The sequence below is a fragment of the Entelurus aequoreus genome, linkage group LG07, assembly GCF_033978785.1.
Source record: "Entelurus aequoreus isolate RoL-2023_Sb linkage group LG07, RoL_Eaeq_v1.1, whole genome shotgun sequence".
Lineage (NCBI taxonomy): Eukaryota > Metazoa > Chordata > Actinopteri > Syngnathiformes > Syngnathidae > Entelurus > Entelurus aequoreus.
This window is the reverse complement of record NC_084737.1, coordinates 51,204,526-51,231,120: the sequence shown is the minus strand read 5'-3', so window position 1 is coordinate 51,231,120 and position 26,595 is coordinate 51,204,526. Positions and strand designations below refer to the sequence as shown.

Genomic DNA, 26,595 nt, shown 5'->3' with positions numbered 1-26,595 from the left:
CCTTACTAAAAATCTCCATAAGCACCTTGTCATTCCACCCTAAATCAGCTGCCAATGTTTGAAACTCCACAGAATAATCAGCAGCACTATGACTTCCCTGCTGTAGAGCTAGGACACACTTAGCAGCACTGCCAGCATAATTTGGGTGGTCGAAATCTTGCCGGAAACGCTCAATAAAGTCATTCAATCTTCTGAGTGCCGGTGGATTCTTGGAGTCTTCTGCCTCTGCCCATGTTAAGACCCTGACACGCAGTAACCTAACCATAAACAAAATCTTTGACTTATCTGTGGAAAGGTTGTTGGTCTGAGCTGAAAAACGTTGGAACACTGCAGAAGAAAGCCTCGACAGCTGCTCAGGTCCCCATGAAAAGACTCAGGGTTTGGCACGGGAACTTCAAGAGTTGTGGCAGAGGCGTGGGGTGAGGCAGGAGTCAAAGGTGACTGGGCAGAGGCTGTGGATAAAAGTTTCTTAGTCAAAACAGACATTTGGTTCATTAATTGACTCATCTATGATACAAGGTCCTGATTTCCTTGGACAAGATGGCGTACTGTTTGTTCATGCAGGCCAAGCAGGATGCCTTGATGCGAAACGGATTTGCCACAGGTGTGTCTTCATCAAGGGGAAGATCCGCTGGATTCATCATGGCCAGTTCGTTCTGTTGTGGTTTAAAAAAAGAATGAGAATCCAAGTGCAGATCCTTAAAAGTCTCTTTTTAATAACAAAAAATCACTGGAGAAAATATATCAATAGTAACAAAAGTTCAGCTCCAGGAAAAGCGGGTCCAAATCTGTCCTCCACCTGAGGAAATACAAAAACAGGAATTACAAAAGGTTCAGGGCAAAGGTCAGAGTAAGTGAGCTCGTGGTTAGATTCTACCGCAGGCAACGGACGAACTGGCACCGGCTGAGTGGAGATCCAGGGTTTAAGTCTGGTAGTTGATTAGCAACAGGTGGGCTCGGATGACTGGCAGCACACCTGAAACTAATGCCAGGACAGACACGAGAGGAGAGGGGAATAGGAAAACAAGAGGGGAAAAAAGCAGGAGAACTGCCTTCATGACATCCATTATGGTATTTGTTTAAATTCCATTCATTGCTCTTTTCATGTTTCATGGGAAAGTATGATAACGCATGCTCACTTTATGTCCTTACATTAGAATCAAAATTATTGCCAAGTTTGTTTAACACTTGGTATACAACAATATCAAAATCTTACAAGGCCACAGTACAATATTATTGTGGAATTGTTAAAAAAAAAAAAGACAAAATGTCATAGTGTGTAAAATGAAGTGGCAGGAATGTTCAGGATAAATACACCTACTGTAATTAAACACAAACATAATGTTCAAATGTTCTAATCCTATTTATTACTGCAAACAGGTATTTTCAAGTGCGAAGAATAGTGCTGGAACATCCACTGTTTCAAACAAATATTGTCACATGGTGTTGGTGACGAACCCTAAGATGCAAAGAAGGCAGGCTTTGTGTGGGAAAACATGATTTAATGTCCACAATAAAGAAAAAACACAAACCAGGAACTAGGAACAGGCAAACTGGAAACAGGAACCAGAAAAACTGGAAATAGCTAACGGCTAACAGGATCTGGCTAACAGGAAAACACAAAACAAGGAGCTAGGAGACAGCAAACTGTAAATAGCTATAGGAACCAGCCAACAGGAACAGCTTACTGCAAATAACGACATCGACAAGTATTAGCACGACAGGTAGTGATGACATCGACAATCAATACTCAAGCACAGACTGGATGGCAAGGCAGGTTTAAATAGCAGCTGGCTGATTGACACCAGGTGTGGCCAGGTGCCAATCAGCCACAGCTGAGGGAAAACAGCGCTCAGGGAGACAAGCAGGAAACAACCAAAATAAGAGCGCTGACAGGATATAAAGACAAACACAGAGGAAAAAGTAAAACATAACCAAACTGTCAGGGACAAACCTGACAGTAGCCCCCTTCCCATAATGGATACCATACGTTCTAGAAACACCCCCCACCCAAAAAAAACCAGTCCAAAGTCACGGGAGGGTGTAGGGAGGACAAGGCGGTGGGTCGCCAGGCCAAGTGTCCCCGCAACCAGCGGGGAAGAGTCGGGTGGCGACGACGGGTTGAACGCCGCCGCAATTTAAGAGGCGGTCGCCCATGGAACAACCACATCCGTGGCCGACGAGAGGATGGTGGCGCCCTCTGCTGCTTGCCCACCGGAGAGGATGGTGGCGCCCTCTGCTGCTGGCCCACCGGAGAGGGTGGTGGCGCCCTCTGCTGCTGGCCCACCGGAGAGGGTGGTGGCGCCCTCTGCTGCTGGCCCACCGGAGAGGGTGGTGGCGGCGTCTGCTGCTGGCCCACCGGAGTGCATGGTGGCGTCTTCTGGCCTACCGAAGAGGATGGCACCGTCTGTTGCAGACCCACTGGGGTGAGAAGTAGCTGTGCCTCCCCAGCTGCACAGCTACTCATACCCCCGCCCTCAAGGGATGGATCCCAGACGTCACCAGATAGGCCCACAGACGACAGGGGTGGGTGGGAGAGGGCTTGAAATGAAGCCAAACTATTCTTCAATTTAGCCATCATCACCAGAATCCTGTCAAGCCTCTCTGCCATCGAAATCTCTGCGGGGTTCGTGTCAGGCTGGAGTATTCTGTCACATGGTGTTGGTGACGAACCCCAAGATGCAGAGAAGGCAGGCTTTGTGTGGGAAAATATGATTTAATGTCCACAATAAAGAAAAAACAAACCAGGAACTAGGAACAGGCAAACTGGAAACAGGAACCAGAAAACTGAAAAACTGGAAATAGCTAACGGCTAACATGATCTGGTTAACAGGAAAACACAAAACAAGGAGCTAGGAGACAGCAAACTGTAAATAGCTATAGGAACCAGCCAACAGGAACAGCTTACCGCAAATAACGACATCGACGAGTATTAGCAGGACAGGTAGTGATGACATCAACAATCAATACTCCAGCACAGACTGAATGGCAAGTCAGGTTTAAATAGCAGCTGGCTGATTGACATCAGGTGTGGCCAGGTGCCAATCAGCCACAGCTGAGGGAAAACAGCACTCAGGGAGACAAGCAGGAAACAACCAAAATAAGAGCGCTGACAGGAAATAAAGACAAACAGAGGAAAAACTAAAACATAACCAAACTGCCAGGGACAAACCTGACAAATATAAAACAAAAACTTACACTTGATTGTCTTTAAAATGACAATGTAAACATCCAGTGTACCTAGTGTAAGTAAATAATGTTCAACTTTTACTTTCTGGGAAGCACTGTCCTCTCCAGTGGACATTTTTTTTATATCAGTCTGGAAAATGCTGTTTCTCTGAAAAGTTAACTGACTTTTAATAATGTAAATACCTCAAACATTGATGTTTAGCTTTGCTGGCTTCAAATATATTTGTCCGGGTAATGGTGTCCCCGAGTGCAGCTGGGATAGGCTCCAGACCCCCCATGACACCGAAAGGAACAAGCAGTAGAAAATGGATGGATGGGTTCATCAAGTAGCTTCCTTTATTTCCCATGGAGTGCATTGTCCGCACTCCTACAGGGCGCTTTTCCTCCATGGCGGTGCGCTGTGACATGCTCTGTGTCGCCAGAAGCGCTTGAGACAGACCTTCGCCAAAGAGATTGTGTTTTCGCCAGGGTGTGTTTGTCTGTTAGCAACACAACTCAAACAGTTATGTATGGATTTTGATGAACATGTTCAGGAAAGCAAAGTCCTCTTATCTACAGACATACTTCTCCGCATGCTTTCTCCTTTTCTCCCCTTTACGGCGTTCCACGCCCCCACCTTGCCGGTTCTGCGCTGCGTAGAGATTTGTTGGATATTTAGTTTATTTTTACATCGGTCAGTGAAAAAGCGCCAGAAAAAAAAAACTACACTCAAGTTTTTGTTTGACACCGTCACACGTCAGGGCATTATTGGGAAGACTTTGGAACTGCATTACTGCAGTATTTACAATACTGTTCATCCCAATTTAACACAATGTTCTCTCTTTTAAATATGTCACACAGCTACGACAATGTCACTTTTTAGTTAACTGTATGGACTTCATTATGTCTCTCATGCAGCAGTCTGCCATAAAAATGCTCTGAAAAGATAAAGGACTGCCAACAGTGGTTGCACACTTGTTTATTATTTTTTGACTACGGCGACCATGATCGTCATTAAAAGCAAATAGTAATAATATTAATGAAAACAACGGTGGTCATTGATTCATGTGTCCTTAAAAGAGCTGGGTTGAGAAGAGGAGTTAATTTTTACTGACTGAACAATATTTTAAGAAGCTAGAAAGGCCTGAAAAATAACAGCGTGTGATGGTGCGTTCTACTTCTGTCATCACTGAGAGACCGACACGCCCCCCTATCTCTAAGTAGTCAGGCAGATACTGTGACGTGACGTCAGAGAGACAATGTCAAATGTTAAGAATTTAGGGCTGCAGCTATCGATTATGATAGCTGCAGTGCTACACCTGTTCAGTGGCCTTGTGGTTAGAGTGTCCACCCTGAGATTGGTAGGTTGTGAGTTCAAACCCCGGCCGAGTCCTACCCAAGACTATAAAAATGGGACCCATTACCTCCCTGCTTGGCAATCAGCATCTCGGGTTGAAATTGGGGGTTAAATCACAAAAAAAATTCCGGGGCGTGGCCACAGCTGCTGCTCACTGCTCCCCTCACCTCCCAGGGGGTGACAAGGGGATGGGTCAAATGCAGAGGACAAATTTCACCACACCTAGTGTGTGTGTGACAATCATTGGTACTTTAACTTTAACTATTCCATTTCATAGCAATTACCAACACATGCATTCCCTTCACGCTCTTAATTTGTACACAATATAAATCCATACATCAAATAATCTATTGATTATTTTGTTCAATTAATCAGGTAAGCACACTTTATAGCCTTGATGCATATTTCAGGGAAAATTCAGCTCCACACATTTTTTCAAAAATAATTTAGATTTTGTTCCCTCATTATTTCTAGGAACGTCCAGGACCACCTTTATTCATCTGTCCCTCCAACAAGGTGAATACCTGGGAGCATCAAAGACCCCTGCCTTACATTGTGTGTTTATAGCAGAACCTTTAGATTAGATTAGATTTAGATTTATTGGTCTCCTTGGGGAAATTCCTTTTCACTCCCGTACATTTGAACAATAGACATTACACATCACAAAAACAAAAATAACAAAAAAAGACATCCTACATGACCAACACACATTTACATGCTTGTCAGACAGGTCGGCTGGGCCTGCTGTTAAGGGCGGCTATAGCTGCAGGGATAAGGCTTTTCCTGAGGCGGGCCCTCCGGAATTTGATGGTTCTGTACCTGCGCCCTGATGGTAGTGGGATGATGTATTGGTGTAGTGGGTGAGTGATATCCTGGACTATTGTTTTTGCCAGTCGACTGATGGACCTGTGGTTTAAGTCTGAAATGTTGGGTGTGGGTAGGCCGATGATTTTAGCTGCTATGTTTGTAATGCGTGTGAGTTTGGTCCGGTTGGTTACAGAAAGCATGGTGAAAAAACATGTGGAACAGTACATAAGGATGGGTTGAACAATGCTTTGGTAAAGTAATAACAGGAGATGAGGTGCAACATATAGTCCTTTGAGTTTTCGGATGGCTGACAGTCTTTGTTGACTTCTTTTTTGAATGTCTGTGGTGTGCTGATCAAAGGTGTGTTTATTGTCCAAGCAAAATCATTTGTCTCAAAACATGTCGCCGAGGTAGCGTCAGTACCATCCAATTTGTCATCTTGTAAAAGACTGATTTTACAACCTCTCTGGCTAACCACTAAGCACATCTGTTGGATCAGGTTTCTTCAATTATGCATATCTGCATCTTTGACTCTCGCTTGCTGTAACAACACACACACCGCCGTGTTTACAAGATGGAGGACAAAGTAGAGAGTGGCAACAGCTTGACAACAGTTTGCCACTGGATAAGACAATTGATTAAAAAAACATGTCTGATGGCTTACCTATCAAACTCACCGTTGCCAATTCAGTACAGAGTTGGGTACCCATCCATATCTGGGAGGAAGCCAGAGTACCTGGAGAAAATGTGCAGAATAAGGCTGCAGCTAACGATTATTTTTCTATCGATTAATCTATAGATTATTTTTTCGATTAATCGGTTAATCTATAGATTATTTTTTCGATTCGTCTATAGATTATTTTTCCTTTTGCCGATTATTTTTTTTATTCAAAATGAAGATGAAAAAATAAATGTAGGCCAGTTTTTTCAAAAGGCATGGCTTTTATTTTTAAAAAAAAAAGAAGTATGGCCACTCAGTCAACATTGACAACAACATGACAAAATATTCTGTAACAATGTAAACATTTAAAACTTTTAACATTTAACAAAATTAAAAGTAGCTTATTTGCTTTTTAATGTGCAAATATAAAAGTAAACATCCAGTGCAAATCGTAATATTCTGCAATAGTATAAGCATTTCAAAAGTAAAAGTATTGCTTATTTTGCTTTAAAATGTGCAAAAATAAAGATAAACATCCAATACAAAAAAGTGCCAATCTAAATATTCTGGAGCACTGTAAACATTAAGTATTGCTTTTAAAATGTGCAAAATAAACATCCAGTCCAACACAGTATACAATAACCAATTCTACTCATTCCAGTGAGTGACTAACAGTTGTAATGAAGAAAGGTTAGCATGTCTACATGCTCTGGTTCTTTTCTTGTTTACAATATTCCCAGCAGCTGAAAATAGGCGCTCAGAAGGGGTCGATGTGGCTGGAACTGAGAGCTAATTACCGGTAGCCTTCACCTCAAGCCAGGACTGCGTGTGAGCTGAGCTCCAGTTTATATTCCTAGAAGGTCAACGGGCTCATAGTAGGGATGTGCGTATCGATCCTGTGGTATCGATATATCGATACTCACACGCTACTCATTTGGCATCACTTTTCTGAAAAAAGTATCGATATAAACCAAAAAACGGCGTGTGGGGGGTGCAAGCATCACTTTCAGATGTTTTTGATGACTTACTTAACTTACTATGTGCTGGGACACCCCTGTACCTGGCAGAGTATAGAGCTGGCCCAGTCACGTGACAGGAGACAGCGAATGAGCGTCGTCAACGTGCAACACACACACAGCCAGCCGACAACGATGCAGCCAGGCATATCCAGTGTTGTCCAATTGTTGACTTAAAACAGGCATTGTTTTTTTGTTTTTTTAGTAATGTTTACTGAATATTTTTGTTTAAATGATTATCCTAAATTCAAATAATTTCCACACAGGGGAATTTACTGTTAGTTGAAAATTGCTTGAGTATTTAAAACAAGATAAGAAAGAGATACAATTTGGAGATTCTTCATCTTTGCATTACAGTTTTATTTTTTCCCAAGAAAAGCTTGAATATATGATTGATTGTGATTTTGGTTTTAATCTGTAACATGATTTCTTACATTTCGAAAACATTAGCCTATTTCATATTTCATTAATTGCTAATTATATCACAAACTTTAAAAAATAACTGCAGCTTCTTGCGATTCGGATTTGACAGTTAATTGGAAAGCCCTAATATATAATTATTATTATATATAATATTTAATTTATTTTTCATATTTATGTTATTTATTTTAATTTTACTTTTATTATATATTGTCTTGTGATTTGTCTTAAATAATAACAATAGTAATAATATTTTTGACTGACAAAAATTGCCAATAAGAAATTAATGGTATCGGTATCGGTATCGATGAAAAGGCAAGATAAAGTATCGGTATCGTATCGAATCCTAAAAGTGTGGTATCGCCCATCCCTAGCTCATAGTGATGTTACTAGTAGTTGACTGGGAGGTGTTTATTATCATTTGGGGAGAGTCCGCTGCCTGATGCTCACCTGCTAAACACCTATCTGCTCCACGCTGAAGCGCTGACTACATGCGCTCTGAATACACACTGCTGATTGGCTGGTAACGTTTTGAATACGCACTGCTGATTGGCTGATAACGCTTTGTATAACTCTTTGTGTGTACCAATCAGATGGTTGTGTGGGTGGGACAATGCTGCGTGCTGAGACAGAGGCAGCCGCAGAAGGAGCGAAGCAGCTTGTTAACACTTTAGCAGCTAAAGTTAGCTTTAGCTTAGAAACTCGTTCGGTACACCCCCGTACCGAACCGAAAGCCCCGTACCGAAACGGTTCAATACAAAACACGTACCGTTACACCCCTAGCAGATACAAATGACACATTCATGTTTTTGTGTAATGATGACAACGTATACTCGCGCGGACGATTGACTAGTTGATGGTTTTCTTTTCAAATGTTCGTTCATAGCCGTTGTGCTGCTATGATAGGCCATTTCCGCTCGACACAGTGTGCATACAACAACATTATTAGGCTGTGTATTGAAATACTCCCACACTTTTGACCACTTTTGGCGTGATTTTTCCCCCCTCGCTCGCACAGTCTGCTTTGCGCTCCGCCATGACGGTAGTGTGACGTAAATATGCGACGCGTCGACGCACAAAAACGGCGTCGACATATTTACGTAACCGATGACGTCGACTACGTCGTTTCAGCCTTAGTGCAGAACATCAAACTCGAAAAGAAAATGCTCCAACAAAGCCTGACCGTGAAGCCCATTACATCCTGGGTCTTCTGTTTGGAACAGTGGGACATGTCCTGTCGCAAATTGTGATATTTATTGTAATCTTTGGTAACCTTGCTTTGGCTTTTAAAGTATAGGGGAGATTAGAAATCTATGCCAAGACCGCTCATACTGCAACATATCTCCTATTTACTACAAATATCACTGGAGAAAACGAGAGAAGAGGAAAGCAGTGTGCAAATGAATTCAACTGTCAGCCTTTTTAAGCTCACCAGGGTCACGATCACTGTTACATCAGATCCAATAAGTGTGCCATTGCAGGTTCTGTAGGAGTCTTCCCAATTTTCTGCGGTTAATGCCATTTCCACACATGGACAGACACATGATACCCTCGTTGAGAGGCTTCCTTTATAGATTCAACCAAAAGTGCTTGTTCATCCAGGAAGTAAAATTCCAAATGGGATAATATAATACATATTTTCATTTAATGCTGTGATAGATAGATATATAGATAGATAGATAGATAGATAGATAGATAGATAGATAGATAGATAGATAGATAGATAGATAGATAGATAGATAGATAGATAGATAGAAACAGTAGATAGACAGATAGATAGAAAGACATTACCGTGTTCTTTTCTCCCACACAAACCTTTTTTTTTCCTTTTTTTTGTTGGACATCCCTGAGGGAGTGTGTAGTCAGAGCAAACAGGAAGCGCTAATGAAGTATGCAGGGATGAGCACGGCCGTGTGGTTCCTGCCAAGCACCTCCCGCTGTTTGACTCCATGAGGGAGGCGGGCCACTCATGAGAGAGGACTAAAATAGTGTGTTGAAAGAAAAAAAAGTGTCCTTTTAAGCACATTTTTGAATAGATTTTTAAAATTATATTCATGATTACTTTTACCGCGACCCCAAAAGGGACAAGCGGTAGAAAATGGATGGATGATTACTTTTAATTTTGGTTTGAAAAAGTGATGTAGGTAGGGGTAGAACCTGTTTCTACCTGTAGAGAAGCAGGATGAATAAGGCAGTGAAAAATGTCAGAGCTATTACTGTATCTCTCAGCTGTGGCCTTTTTGTGTTACTTAAAGTTGCCTGTCTCTAAGTGCTTACACATTTTACACACCAGTCCAATCAAGTCTGAAAGTCTAGACGTCACACATATCCTTGTTCCGTCCTAGCCCTCTTTATTTTATATTAGACTGCATTATATTTACAAACCTTGTCTCCATATGAGTTGGGAAATTGTGTTAGATGTAAATATAAACGGAATACAATGATTTGCAAATCCTTTTCAACCCATATTCAATTGAATGCACTACAAAGACAAGATATTTTATGTTCAAACTCATAAACTTTTTTTTTTGTTGCAAATATTAATTAACTTAGAATTTCATGGCTGCAACACGTGCCAAAGTAGTTGGGAAAGGGCATGTTCACCACTGTGTTACATGGCCTTTCCTTTTAACAACACTCAGTAAACGTTTGGGAACTGAGGAGACACATTTTTTAAGCTTCTCAGGTGGAATTCTTTCCCATTCTTGCTTGATGTACAGCTTAAGTTGTTCAACAGTCCGGGGGTCTCCGTTGTGGTATTTTAGGCTTCATAATGCGTCACACATTTTCAATGGGAGACAGGTCTGGACTACAGGCAAGCCAGTCTAGTACCCGCACTCTTTTACTATGAAGCCACGTTGATGTAACACGTGGCTTGGCATTATCTTGCTGAAATAAGCAGGGGCGTCCATGGTAACGTTGCTTGGATGGCAATATGTTGCTCCAAAACCTGTATGTACCTTTCAGCATTAATGGAGCCTTCACAGATGTGTAAGTTACCCATGTCTTGGGCACTAATACACCCCCATACCATCACAGACGCTGGCTTTTCAACTTTGCGCCTGTAACAATCCGGATGGTTCTTTTCCTCTTTGGTCCGTAGGACACTACGTCCACAGTTTCCAAAAACAATTTGAAATGTGGACTCGTCAGACCACAGAACACTTTTCCACTTTGTATCAGTCCATCTTAGATGAGTTAGGCCCAGCGAAGCCGACGACGTTTCTGGGTGTTGTTGATAAACGGTTTTCGCCTTGCATAGGAGAGTTTTAACTTGCACTTACAGATGTAGCGACCAACTGTAGTTACTGACAGTGGGTTTTTGAAGTGTTCCTGAGCCCATGTGGTGATATCCTTTACACACTGATGTCGCCTGTTGATGCAGTACAGCCTGAGGGATCGAAGGTCACGGTCTTAGCTGCTTACGTTCAGTGATTTCTCCAGATTCTCTGAACCCTTTGATTATATTACTGACCGTAGATGGTGAAATCCCTAAATTCTTTGCAATAGCTGGTTGAGAAAGGTTTTTCTTAAACTGTTCAACAATTTCCTCACGCATTTTGTTGACAAAGTGGTGACCCTCGCCCCATCCTTGTTTGTGAATGACTGAGCATTTCATGGAATCTACTTTTATACCCAATCATGGCACCACCTGTTCCCAATTTGCCTGTTCACCTGTGGGATGTTCCAAATAAGTGTTTGATGAGCATTCCTCAACTGTATCAGTATTTATTGCCACTTTTCCCAACTTCTTTGTCACATGTTGCTAGCATCAAATTCTAAAGTTAATGATTATTTGCAAAAAAAACAATGTTTATCAGTTTGAACATCAAATATGTTGTCTTTGTAGCATATTCAACTGAATATGGGTTGTAAATGATTTGCAAATCATTGTATTCTGTTTATATTTACATCTAACACAATTTCCCAACTCATATGGAAACGGGGTTTGTACTTTGACTAATCTGTAGAGACTCCTCCCACCCCCACCAAAGACTGTTTTCACTGCTGGACATAGGTGGAAACGGCAACTGCATCAACGTACCAAAACATTCAAATACCCAAATGTTATGTCCTCATTACAAACAAAACCTGATGATGGTAGGCAAAACCTAACAGAATACCGAGTGAAAATACTAAAAAATATGTTAAAATTAAGCCCAGAAGTGTAAATATAGTCGTTAAACATACATGGCTACAAGGGGGTCGTGTGTCTAATTAAAGTTTAGTGAAGTCATCAGAAATATCGTCACCTTGTAGCACATCCCTGGGAACCTTTTTGACGTTTTATGCAATTTGCTGTATATCCTTTGTTACATTTCAGCTGGTAAAATAATCAACCATAGAGGACGGCGTGGCGGAGTTGGGAGAGTGGCCGTCCCAGCAACCTGAGGGTTCCTGGTTCGATCCCCAGTTTCTAATAACCTAGTCACGTCCGTTGTGTCCTTGAGCAAGACACTTCACCTTTGCTCCTGATGGGTCGTGGTTATCCTTGCATGGCAGCTCCCGCCATCAGTGTGTGTGAATGGGTGAATGTGGAAGTGGTGTCAAAGCTCTTTGAGTACCTTGAAGGTAGAAAAGCGCTATACAAGTATAACCCATTTACCATTTACCATAGACAGTGTATGTAAGGCATGTAACGCAGGAAATGTCATGTTTTAGTTCCGTCACACAAAGTACACCTGCAATAATCAAATAATAACATTTTATATGTTTGATCAAAAAAAAGAAAGAAAAAAAGAACATAAAGAGAAGAATAGCTAGCGGTCCATTTGTTGACCTCACTTACCTCAATAATGGTGGGTTGTACATCATTCAGAAAGTAGTAGCATTCAAGCTTGGACGCAGGTGAAAACCACTACAGTGGTAGAGACTAAGCTAAATCCCATCTCTTCCATGCGTACAGTAAGGTCGCAAATCAAGGCTCAAATTACATGGGGCAATAAAACTGTCGTCCACACCACTAGTTTCTTCTGTCTAGGCATGTTCCTTTGTCACATGGGAGGGCATGACTGAAAATATAATATCACTAGCAGTGCCCTGACAGTAAATCTAATCATGTGCACAAGCACAACTCCACAATACAGTTTTAAAAGGAGCCTGAGTGGAGGTTGTGTCTCATTTCGGCAAATCGGTTTCCTTCATTTCTGTTTCTTTGACATCCCCACAGTGCATTCACTCTCAAATGTCTACTGTCAGGGGACGAAGGCTGCCCTGCAGTACGTACCTGTCAGTGTGTATTTGTGGTCTTATATGCATGAATGCATCCACATCTGTTGCCATGTCTTTGTGATGGGCCCGAACACAAGAGGCACAGGCCATGTCTGTTATTGGTTTGTCAAAGAAGGTATGCATGTATCCGTTTTTTCTTTTAAATACTGAATGCAGTTTCTCTGTTGTATTATTCCTCATAGATTTTTGCATTCTAAATACAGTCTGCTTTTATTTTACATTCTATAAAGTGGCAACGTCTAATACTGTATGTTTTAGCCCTGTTCTGCTATTAACCAACCGGACCATTCAAATCAGCTGACTTGGCCATCTGACTGTCATTTAAAAACAATTAGCATTGCTCCCGTCTTAGTAGATGTGTTGGAGGTTGGTTAAAATGTTTTGTCTATAGAGCACTGCAATGTAACATAACTGATTTGACCTTTTGACTTCTTCTGCGTCATAAATAAATGGATGGTTATGTTACAGAAAAAAAATTATTACGGAAAGCCACTGGCTGTTTCCCATAGAACTGAAATCTAATTGTGGTGTTGAGTTTGGGGGAGTTTGATAACACCATCTTGCATATTTGACCCTGATGCTTGTGCCTGTGATGTTTATGGATGCTGGGGGAGGCAAAAAGGTAGAAAACATGTTAAGCAAAACAGATATGTTCAGAGATACATATTAACTTTCCTCTGATGCTTTTTTATGTCACAAGCAAGATGAATCCCCCTGCGAAAAGCTGCCAGTGAAAAAGGCTGACCAACTCCCCAATAAAAATATACATTTGTGAACAAAAGTTTACATACACTTGTAAAGAACATAATGTCATGGCTATCTTGAGTTTCTCAAACTTTCTACAACTCTTATTCTTTTGTGATAGAGTGGTTGGAGCACATACTTGTTGGTCACAAAAACTTTCATGAAGTTTGGTTCTTTTATGAATTTGTTATGGGTCTACTGAAAATGTGACCAAATCTGCTGGGTCAAAAGTATACATACAGCAATGTTAATATTTGGTTACATGTCCCTTGGCAAGTTTCACTGCAATAAGGCGCTTTTGGTAGCCATCCACAAGCTTCTGGCAAGCTTCTGGTTGAATTTTTGACCATTCCTCTTGACGAAATTTGTGCAGTTCAGCTTAATTTGTTGGTTTTCTGACATGGACTTGTTTCTTCAGCATTGTCCACATGTTTAAGTAAGAACTTTGGGAAGGCCATTCTAAAACCTTAATTCTAGCCTGATTTAGCCATTCCTTTACCACTTTTGACGTGTGTTTGGGGTCATTGTCCTGTTGGAACACCCAACTGCGCCCAAGACCCAACCTCCGGCCTGATGATTTTAGGTTGTCCTGACGAATTTGGAGGTAAACCTCCTTTTTCGTTGGAGGTTTACCTCGTGTGTGTGTGTGTGTGTGTGTGTGTGTGTGTGTGTGTGTGTGTGTGTGTGTGTGTGTGTGTGTGTGTATGTGAGGGAGGCAGAAGGGAGGGAACTCTGGTTCACACTCCAATACAGTTCTGTAGCGGTAATGCACCTTTAACCTTGAATGACCCAGCCATAAAACAAGAAAACGAAAAAGAAAAACCCTGCACACAGTCCTCTTTCAATGTGTTTATGAGCGAGGGAAACAGGCATCGCCAAATCAATTTGTGGCTGTCCAGGTTTATTAGTTGCGGGCCGCCAGGAATAAATGAATGTATTTGTGATCACTGAATGTTTAATATTCTGTTCCAAGTGCAAGCTGTCGGCATATAGAAGTGTTAAGTTAACCTCTGCTAATATTGAAATGTTACTCTTCATACAAAAATTTTAATAAGTGAATTTTTGTCAACAATCTCCAATCGTCACACTTCGCAAACCTATTGCTATAATATAGGGAAGTAACGATAAACGGTAATAATGATAACTACGGCAAAACTCCCTACAGTTACTATTACCGCAATCAATTACAATTATTTTAAAAAACGGTGATTGATAACTGCACTTTGATAAAATTATGGACCGACTAACGTTAGCTTGCTAAGATGAAAACAAGAGGCATTAAGGTATTTCCCCATTAGGAAACGTCATACCCCAATTTAAATCTGTATAAGCACATTACTGTCTAAACAACTAAGATACAGCATTCACATTAAACATAAATGCAGGGCTGTCTAAGATCTATTCTCGAGTCGAGTCGACACAGACAAAAATGTCTTAAACAGGAAATGTACTCACGCGCGTGACGTCACTTAAACCGGAAGTGAAGCGAAGTGATCACCCAATTTGCATTTGTTTAAAGAAAATTATAAAACGTTTACTAATTGAAATAGAAAATAAACTTATTGAAACACACAAATAAAAATTAAATGGCTTTAATGAAAACCGAACAATATTTAATGTTTCCTCTGTCAAGACAATATAATATGTGTTTATTTACTTAAGTTATTTCGGAAAAAAATAAAACTTGATTAAAATAATTAAGTACTTTTTGAGCATATTCAACATTACCGTGATAATAACAATAACCTTGGTATTTTTGGTCACAATAAGCGTGACATGAAATTTTTGATCGTCACATCCTAACTAAAATGTTGGAGTAATGCTGCTTTGAACATAAGTCTGCTTATTTCACATTGTATATTCTTCTCGGTCTAGTTCTTTTCTTGACAATGTGTTAGGGTTGTACGGTATACCGGTATTAGTATAGTACCACGATACTAATGAATAATTTTCGGTACTATATCGTCTCTGAAACGCAGCGGTCCCGCACCCCCCGCGCCCGCGCCAAAGTCACGTCGTGTCATTGCTGGTTTACGAGCAGACGAGCATGTTCGGCGGCACACAATCATGGAGTGCTTACAAACAGACACAGTGTGTAGACAGAAAAGGGAGAACGGACACATTTTGGCTTAAAAACTAACGATAAAGGTGAAGTTATAACACTGAAACGCCCTCAGGAAGAGGTGCTTTAAGACATGGCTAGCTAGCTGGCGGCTAACATCCATCCGCCGTCAGCAGTGATTTAGTGACTTCTAAATCACTAATCCTGGTCTCCATGGTGACAAAAAAAGTAAGTTACAAGTATCATCCCTGCAGGACGAGGAATAGCTAAACATGCTTCACTACACATCGTAGCTCACCGGCATCAAAATGTAAACAAACGCCATGGGTGGATCTACACCTAACATCCACTGTAATGATATCAAGTACAGGCACGTATCTAGTCGATCCTACTATGATTACGTGGATATTTTTTGGCATCACAACATCTTCTTTCGTTTTTTTTTAATGTATATTATGTTTATTTACTCAGTAAATACGTCCCTAGACACATGAGGACTTTGAATATGACCAATGTATGATCCTGTAACTACTTGGTATCGGATTGATACCCAAATTTGTAGTATCATCCAAAACTAATGTAAAGTATCAAACAACAGAAGAATCAGTGATTATTACATTTTAACAGAAGTGTAGACAGAACATGTTAAAAGAGAAAGTAAGCAGATATTAACAGTAAATGAACAAGTAGATTAATAATTAATTTTCTACCATTTGTCCTTAATAATGTTGACAAAATAATAGAATGATAAATGACACAATATGTTACTGCATATGTCAGCAGACTAATTAGGAGCCTTTGTTTGTTTACTTATTATTAAAAGACAAGTTGTCTTGTATGTTCACTATTTTATTTAAGGACTTAACTGCAATTAGAAAACATATGTTTACGGTACCCTAAGATTTTTTGTTAAAATAAAGCCAATAATGCCATTTTTTTGTGGTCCCCTTTATTTAGAAAAGTACCGAAAAGTATCGAAATAATTGTAGTACTTGTACCGGTACCAACATATTGGTATCATTACAACACTAGTATGTGTGTTGGTACCACACTTACAACTCCTAGTCAACTCAACAGGCGACAAGTAAAATGTGGAAAAAAACGCTTGCAATTTTATTGCAAACATGAGATAAGTACTCAACAGCCAGTTGTCTTCCTTCCTCTCATTAGAATGTCCTTAATCTGCATTTTCTTCTCCTTTCTCTGCGCAGTGTGCATATTAGTAAAGTATGTACGTGCGCATGTGTGTGCCTGTGTCTGCTTGCCAGCGCAGGACTTGGCCCAGGGAGAAAGGGAGAGCAAGTAAGATAATGAAACAATAAGTCTTATCAAACCACTGCAGACTGAGCGGATCTCTCGCTTCTTGCTTTTCCCTCTTTTCCCTACATCCTGTGTGTCTTTCCTGCGACTCAGCATTCAATTTCTTTACAGATTCTTGCTGCCGCTCAGGCACCCGTGCTGCACCCGATGACAGCACCCAACTATTCCTGTGCGATCTCCTTGTGGTGCTGCATGTTGCGGGTGCTGCTGAGGTGGCTTCTGTCCAGTCAAGATGGGGGCAAGGTTAAGCATGCACAAATCAACGGGGTCAATGAATTTCAGTGCTTCTGGACATCATTTACCGTGCAAAAAGATAGTTAGTCGAACACATACTTGTATTAGGCAGATTAGCACCAGTGTAAGTGTTCAGAATGAGCAAGATGAAAGTCTTTCAAACTGGCTTGTGCTTCATTATGGGCCCGGAGCTGCTCCTCATCTGGGAGATAAATTATTCACAACATGGCCCAAACGAATAATCATCTTCATAACCCCATGTGCATCCCTTTATCTCTCCATCCCTCTAACCTCTCGGACCCGCCATGATGAAGGGTGAAGGGAAGGACTGCAGCAAGTATCCAGTGTCAGAACATTGAATAAAAGACACTTTGGTATCAGCCCACTAATGAAGAGTAAGTCTTTTAATATTCTAGCTTTAATGGACATCTTTTGGTGGCTCATATGTGCTCTAAAACTGATGTTTCTTTGTCTTTTGCTCTCCAAGCTCTCTGAGTCCCAAATAAGTCTACTGTATATCAAAAATAGCTGCTTTTAACTTTCTACTCCTGTGTAGTGACAGGACCACATTCGATTTCTCTTCTGAAGCTATTTTACTTTCTTTTTTAATTCTCTATGATAGAACAAGAATCCTCTTTTGATGGCCACGACACAAGTTAGCCTAGGTCACAAGTAAAATCTATACTTACCAGCCAACTTCTTCATTTTTTTTTCTAGCATATTTAGCGCGAAAGCAATGATAACTTTGAGTGTACAACCTTTCTAAGACGTGCCCGTGCACTCAACAAACAAGAAGTCAAAGGGAGCCACAAGAGTTCCATATTCTCCGGACAATAAGCCTCTACTATTTTCCCAAGATTTGAACCCTGCGACTTATACAAAGAAATTGCTCATCTATGGATTTTTTTTTTAGCTAACAGCTAAATTATGGGATGAATTAAGCAAAGAAATCAAACAATGTACTAACATGGCACACTTTAAGAAACTGTTTAAACCTAGTGCTTTACAAGTTACAGGGAAGAAGAATCCTGATAAAATGTTTTAACCATATTTAAAAAGGAGAAAATCTTATTAATCTCATAAAGGATGAATAAAGACATCAATGATGTTTCTGTTTTGTTTGATCAGCTGTTTTCCTGCCATTTTACAAGCACTGTTTGGAAACAATTAATGTATGTAAATAAACATTTATATAATCTTTCAATGTAAATATCTCATTTCACAACATACCAGTATATATATCTGCGGTTTATAGTCTAGTGCAGCTAATATATTTCAGTTCAGTTCCAGTTTATTTCGAACACGCATACGGTAGATACAACATAATGCATCACACAATTCCAGTTGTTTCATTACAGCACGTCTGAAAAGGAGTAGGTAGAAGCAGAGCTTATTTAATCCTACCCCTTTTCATACCATAGCAATTTTATCCAATTTCCTTGTTCTCTGTAACAGAACAGTGAACAAATACATCATAAATAATATACCATAGTAAACAAACAAATATTAAATACATAAATAATCTTGGTCTCAATAAAAAAAAAAAAATAAAAAAAAAGGGTTCAAGATGTTTATCATAATTCTTGTTCTGTGTACTTTGTGAACTTGTAGTTTGGATAGTCTCTTAAACTGAATCATATTGGTGCTTTGTTTGATTTATTTGGTTAATCCGTACCACAATTTAATTCCACGTACTGATATACTAAAGGTTTTAAGTGTAGTACGAGCATACAGATGTTTTAAATTACATTTTCCTGTAAGGTTATATTTCTCCTCTTTTGTTGAGAAGAATTGTTGTACAAACGTACATTCTTGGGTAGCAGGTTATAGTTTGCTTTATACATAATTTTAGCTGTTTGCAAATGCACCAAATCGTTGAATTTCAATAATTGTGATTTGATAAATAAAGGATTTGTATGTTCTCTATATCCAACATTATGTATTATTCTAATTGATCTTTTTTGCAACACCAATAGTGAATGAAGCGCACATTTGTAGTTGTCTCCCCATATTTCTACACAATAACTCAGATATGGTAACACTAGCCAGCAGTAGAGAATACGAAGGGATTTTTGGTCTAGAACATGTTTTGCTTTATTCATTATTGATGTGTTTCTTGCTACTTTATGTTGTACATTTTTTACATGCGGTTTCTAATCTATTATTACACCCAAAAATTTGTTTTCTTTTACCCTTTCAATATTTACTCCGTCTATCTGTATTTGTGTTTGACAATTGTAGCTGAGATAGGCTCCAGCGCCCCCCGCGACCCCGAAGGGAATAAGCGGTAGAAAATGGATGGATGGATGGATTCTCTTCTACTGTTACCAAATAGCTTTATTTTAGTCCTACTGAGATTTAAAGATAGTCTGATTTTTCAAATCATCTTTCTATATGAAAAAAATAATTTTTCTTCTAAAATTTAGTGGTTGTGGTTTATATACCTGTGCGGCTTATAGTCCAGAAATTGCAGTACATTGACAGGCGGACAGTCTTTAATTTATCAAACTATTTTGGGTTGAAGCGTCCAGAAGTAAAATATAACATATTACATATATGTTATAGTTTATATTGCTACTACGGTACATTTTTTGTCTACTTTATACCTGCATTATCCTTTCCATCCTTACACTTTCCAACCTTTGTAACTGAGCTACTGGGTGGAACAATTTCCCTTGTGGATCATTAAAGTTTGTCTAAGTCTAAGTTTAAGTAGCTAGGAAACTCCACTGTAAAAGTTAAAAGTCCAGAATCATTGACAAACATTTGTTCAACTGGTTGCCTAGTCAAATATGATGGCTTAACAGTCCATGAAGATTATTTAGCAGTTACACTTATTATTCTTATGTTTCCACACGCATGGTTGTTGGCAAATTACTTGCAACGCCAGATGAAGGGTCTTCCATCAGCTGACAGCTTTTTAAACCAAAGCCAGAAGAATTTATATAGGTGTCTTTGATGCTTTTTTCCTTTCAAGCTTTTGACTGCTCTCACTTTTATGTTTTCAAGGCCCCACTGCATGCTAAGCTTGTGGATGCACAGATCAGCTTGTCAGCACGACAGTTTTTGTGCACTTAGTAGGTCTAAAATTTTTCTTCAAATAATAACAAAGAAAATAACTTGACTTTCATTCAACATACATACACTGCATGTATGGTGGTGCTGGAAAAACGTCTGCATATCTCCCTGTGAAAATATTAAATGTTAATGGCATAAGTGTATTCTCAGTTGTATTTTATGTTACAGTTAAACATTGTAAACCATGATGGAAATTAGTTTGTTCACAGCAAATGACACTATTGAAATGAATGTGTTTGACCACACATCTGAGCTCATTTGCTCTGGAGACCAGTAAAGGAATAGGTCCTCCAGGGCCATCACTGCAAATGTATTAGCTGAACAGTCTATATTTACAGCCAGAGCCTTAACCATTTAAAGGCTCGTGAAAAAGAGATTGTGGGGTGATTAGGTGTGGTAAAAGTGGTATTCAGACAAAGACATAGAGGTATGTTGCAGAGAGCAACAGAAGCCTGATAGATACTGACAGCGACACATTAGCCATAGACATGTGAAATTGCGCTTTGTATAATTGAAATGGCAGCACATCAGCAGCAGTTTTTTTGCAATTCGCAATAACCACCCATACCACTGTCAATCCTAAAGTTCTTATTTCGTGTTCCCTTTCTTTTATCACAGTTCCCAACAGCTCCTCTTTTTATTGTCTTCCGTCTTTATCTCCCTGCCGTTGTCTCTCAGCTTTCTCTCCTCTCCCGTCCATTTGCCCTCTCCAAATATCTTTACGCTGCTGGTATCCCTCAGGCTCAATGTAGAGCGTCAAGTCTCGGCCTGACAGTTGTCGCCTGACTTGTGGGCTGCACATTACCTCTCCCATCCTCATCGCTTGCTGTACACTAAGCCATAACGACAGATAGCAGGGCTGTCAGCCAGCGAAAGAGCAGAATTAATTTGTTTAATTTTATACCCTTTCATTTAGCAACCAAACCAGCCGTGGCACAGCGTGTCAACGCAGCCAATGGATTTTAAATGCATCCAACATTTTTTTCTCTCTTCAAAGAGGCAGCGGTCTGTAGGAGATGGCGATAGGCGTACGTATTACCACCTTTAGTGTAGCGGTACATGTATTCATCTAAAATTAATAGACTTTTCAAGAAAGATGAATTTCCCAAATTAATTTTGCAAGCTTGTATAATGTACATAACATAATACATGTTGCTCCAAAATCTTCTCAATTGAGTATTGATATATACAAGGTTGTTTTTGCTTCAACTCACATGCTGTGCTGAAAATACTACATTTCACTGCAAATTGCATACAGTAAATATTCACATCTGATAACCATAGAAAAGAAAATCAGTTCTCTAAATGATCTGCACCAAGAACTGCCTCAACACCCCTCCAGAGAGTTATTGTGAAAGCAAACTCCAATCTTCTTCTTGAAATTTATACCCAGCTTCCAACTGCAGCACTCCAGTTACCCAATGGTCATAATGGCACATTGGATTATGAAACAATAAAGGAGATATACAGTATATATAGTAAACACTGGGGATGCTCTCTCACTGACTATGGCAATAGGATGGTTTGCACTACTGACAGTTCTCTTATCAAGTTCAGCTCTGTTGTATTGCTGTCTATAGCAAAGATTAATGCACACTTGTATGTCTGATTGGAAAGCTGTAAATATGGTGGGAGTACTTGAGGCAGCGAGCAGAAGCTATACTCTTTGTTATGGAAAGTGAAGCTAAATGACATTTGTCCTCTAGTTTTATTTACCCAGTTTAAATCAGTACCTTTGGTTATCCAAAGAAGCCAAATAGAAGATTATTAAGATAGTCAATCAGATTTGAAATATGACCATTTGTAGATATAGATATAGTTTGCAATGAACATATACATGTGGCATGAAACCCACTGATAGTACAGTGTTCTAAATCAAACCGGCTAGGCAAACACTGTATCAAAGGCCTACTGAAACCCACTACTACCGACCACGCAGTCTGATAGTTTATATATCAATGATGAAATCTTAACATTGCAACACATGCCAATACGGCCGGGTTAACTTATAAAGTGCAATTTTAAATGTCCTGCTAAACTTCCGGTTGAAAACGCCTTTGGATGATGACGTATGCGCGTGACGTAGCCAGTGAAACAGGAGTATCGGTAGCCCATTGAAGCCAATACAAAAAGCTCTTGTCTTCATCTCAAAATTCCACAGTATTCTGGACATCTGTGTTGGTGAATCTTTTGCAATTTGTTTAATGAACAATGGAGACTGCAAAGAAAAAAGTTGTAGATGGGATTGGTGTATTAACGGCTGGCTGTACCAACACAACAAGGAAGACTTACTTGGATAGCAGACGCGCTGCCAACGCTAGCCGCCAACCGCATCTGTGATGGGGTGAAGTCCTTTGTCACGTCGTCGATCGCTGGAATGCAGGTGAGCACGGGTGTTGATGAGCAGATAAGGGCTGGCTGGCGCAGGTGGAGCGCTAATGTTTTATCATAGCTCTGTGAGGTCCGGTTGCTAAGTTGCTAAGTTAGCTTCAGCGTTGTTAGCAACAGCATTGTTAAGCTTTGCCAGGCTGATAATTATTAACCGTGTAGTTACATGTCCATGGTTTAATAGTATTGTTGATCTTCTGTCTATCCTTCCAGTCAGGGATTTACTTATTTTGTTTCTATCTGCATTTGAGCCAGATGCTATCACGTTAGCTCAGTAGCTAAAGAGCTTCGCCGATGTATTGTTGTGGAGATAAAAGTCACTGTGAATGTCCATTTCACGTTCTAGACTCTCATTTTCAAGAGGATATAGTATCCGAGGTGGTTTAAAATACAAATCCGTGATCCACAATATAAAAAGGAGAGAGTGTGGAATCCAATGAGCCAGCTTGTACTTAAGTTACGGTCAGAGCGAAAAAAGATATGTTTTGCACTGCATTCTAGTCCGTCACTCTAACGTACCTCATCCACAAATCTTTCATCCTCGCTCAAATTAATGGGGTAATCGTCGCTTTCTCGGTCCGAATCGCTCTAGCTGCGTTGAAAACAATAGGAAAATATGAGGAAGCGAAGAACTGACTGTCACGCTACTTCCGGTAGGGGCAAGGCTTTTTTTTATCAGAGACCAAAAGTTGCGAAATTTATCGTCGTTGTTCTATACTAAATCCTTTCAGCAAAAATATGGCAATATCGCAAAATAATCAAGTATGACACATAGAATGGATCTGCTATCCCCGTTTAAATAAAAAAAATAATTTCAGTAGGCCTTTAATGCACACACATTATTGTAGGCAAACACCATCTTTGAAGACTAATTTTGGCAAAACTTCACTTGTGGAGGTAATAATATTGTTGAATATCAAGCTTTGATTAATAACTATTACCTACATGTCCATTATTATAAATGTGAATGTTTAAAAGTATACATTTTGTAATCATAAACTGTTTTATGCAATTTCCTCCATGTGATGAATCTCACAACGGTATATAACTTCAGGGCACATTGTGTGTCTTGGTATAGAGATGTTGACATTCAATATAAACTCAAATCATTTTCATAATGAAAGCAGTGGACCAAATCAGCAGCATCAGCAGCCATGGAAATTGTTTAATCTGCGCTCCTGTCTTTGTAGTAATATTGATTTGTTCATAACAAGCCGAGCTTTGATTATTAAGACCTTCATGCCTTTGATAGAGGGCTGTGGGGATTTGTGAAAATGCATGAAACATAAAAGCAATTTTAAAGTTTATTAACTATAAATATCCCAGCGTCAAGCGCACATGTGCTACTTTAATTAAAATCATATTCACATCCTGGTGGAGTTTAGCTTGTTAAGCTCTTTCTAGTGTTTCTTTAAAGTAGTTTATGCAATGTAATTCACACACAGTTGCCCTTTAACACCTGAATACCTGCATCTTAATATATTGTTTGAAATTAGCTGTTTAATAAAGCTGAACTAAGCCGAAAGCTCACTTTTATCTCTGAGCGCTTCCAAGCCTTGTGTTCTGAGAGACGTCGGGGTGCATCACTAGCAAGTCTTTAAATTCTATGTACTCACTCAATGCACGGAGCTAATATGTTTGACCCCGGCTCTCCCAAAGGAAGTGCTTCCCAACACTTACACATGAATAAATTGACATGCTCAAGAGACCATCATCAGGAGCACCATTTGCTGCCTAATTCCTGCCCTGATAGTAGCTGCGTTTTCATTACCCTTAGAAATGCGAAAAACCTAAATATCGCAATAACAAACGGTTTATAGAAACACCCATAATTTGAAAAACATCTCAAATATTGCTAACACATTTCTACGCTCTCATGAGGTGGTTTTTCAGACATTTCGATATTGAGTTGTGCTGCAAAAGCATGATGGAAACACTTATTTCACATTTACAGGGCACCTACAAACCGAAGCAGGACAACTCGTGCAGACAGGTCGTCTTGGTCTCGCTTCTGATCGGTCGGCCGAGGGGAACAAAGCAGCACCGAGCAGTCTAGCAGGTCTCCTCACGGCCATAGAGGCCAACTCGCAGGCTCAGAGAGACCCACATGCCCGAACAATGTCGAAGGGGCCCTTGAATCTACAATTCGTCTGTGAATTTCTGGTTCACAATTCACTCACAAAACCCCTTTATTTGTGGCCGATGCCATACATAATAGCAATGCCTTTGAGCGATAACCAGCTGCCATCGTCCTCTATTGGCAATCACAGCAACAGCAGTGGCTGCAATTGTAATCACAGCTCCTAAACCATAACCTGACTCTCGCCAGATCCTTGTAGTTCGCTGAGCTCCACACAAGGATCTGGGACTTCTCAACAGGACATTCATTTCAGAAGGCGGGGCCTTGTAAAAAAAATCATTGTATGTGATTGGATATACCACATGTCCGTTATCTTGAATGACGTGCTAGTTCAACCACTCACATCGAAATCAACCCGTGACGCTGATGAGAGCGACGCTGGGGAATCCAAAACAGAACAGCCGACATATTGGATAATGACAGAGCGAAAAGTTAATAAATGCCTTCAAAACCGTTCTCTGTTCATCTTTTAAATAATTAATATTCGATAGATTCGCCAAAACAGTTGCAATAGCAGAATCAATGTCAGCACGCGACTCCTTGCCGCCATTATTGTTTGAATCAAACAGTCGCTTCGGAGCTACGTCACATCTACGAAATCCCGCCCCGCGATCCTGATTGGTTCATCATTTTTTGCTATCTTGAAGGCGTTTGCATTGCCCTCGAGCCCAGATCCTTGTGTGGAGTTCAGCGAACTACAAGGATCTGGCGAGAGTCAGGTTACCTAAACCATGGGACTGCAATGGAAATGCAGCTAATTTGATGCTGAACAATCCTTGACTTACATAGTCTGTATAGAGCTTCTTCAGCTCACACTGTTTATTATTCAGTAAAACTTTTCTGTCTGCAGTAGTAAACTGTTTGACCCTTTTTACGTGTTTAATATTCCTCTCATAAGGGACAAGCGGTAAAACATGGATGGATGAATGAATACTAGCTATTGCTATATTTACAAATTGTTAGTTTCACTGCTTCAAGATACAGCTCTTATTTGCATAAAGCTTGTCTGCGATAGTAGACAAGCTATCGATGATTTTGATTGAGATTGTAATCACGATTAATTACATGATTCATTAATTTATTCATTAATTAATTATTTGAAAATGTGTTGTTCCGCCAAAATGTAACCTAAATATAGTTTAAAAATGGATATAAGTTAGGAAAAAATAAACCACAACAAATAAAATAATCGTAATAACAATAAGTTTAAATAATATTGCAATATAAAAAACAACGACATTCAGTTTTTACGTTGTAATTGTTTTTAAGTTAAATTTTTTACCTTTTAGATTTGTTTTTCCAACATAGAGTGTGTGCGTTTTGTGTCAAATCAAATGTTATAAAATGTTTGTTAATTAGACACAAACATCCTCACATTTATTGGTTTGATATATCTTGTTAAGTGCTTTAAGTACATTATGTTAGTGCAAGATACTTTTTCGAAACCTTGAATTTGTTAGCGCAGACAAACAATCAAAATGTTATTAATTGTCCGGCTCTTATATAGAATGTTTTTTTGCAACTTCTTAACATAATTTTTTTAAACAACCTGACACACCAACAACTGTTTGTATTTTATTAATAAAACAACCCACAATGAGTGTTATAAAAAAGCACACCGTCCCATTTTGTTTCTGGGGTTGAATTTAATATTGCTCTTAGTGTGACTCACTCATAAATGGGGTAAATCCCTTTATTGAGCTGGGCTGATCCAAGGACCACAATTTAGGGGTTTCTTCCTTTGTCCATGATGTCCTCCCTCCACAAAGTTGCGTCTACAAAATACTGTTTGGGTACATGTACTTAGGCCTGGGCAAGATATTCAATGAGTCATTTAACTGAACAATAAATGAAAATAAAGTTGGTAATTTTGCCAGCGTCGATAACTGCCATGTACCTGCGTATTTACGGGCTTCAAGACCATTCATTGGTTGTGTATATTTGAGGGTCCCCCACCCCTTCCTTAAC

General features: G+C 39.7%; 1 protein-coding gene and 1 long non-coding RNA gene across 3 annotated transcripts in view; one reads left to right on the top strand and one right to left on the bottom strand.

The window, feature by feature from the left end:
- LOC133653979 (cadherin-4-like) overlaps nucleotides 1-26,595 on the top strand; it is a 595,795-nt gene that overhangs the window by 122,182 nt on the left and 447,018 nt on the right. The gene's annotated exons all lie outside the window — the stretch shown is intronic.
- LOC133653981 (uncharacterized) lies at nucleotides 4,881-9,294 on the bottom strand. The gene is made up of 3 exons (XR_009826802.1): nucleotides 9,245-9,294; nucleotides 8,862-8,995; nucleotides 4,881-6,068 (listed from the first exon to the last, which is right to left on the bottom strand). It is a non-coding gene; the product is annotated as an uncharacterized LOC133653981 (long non-coding RNA).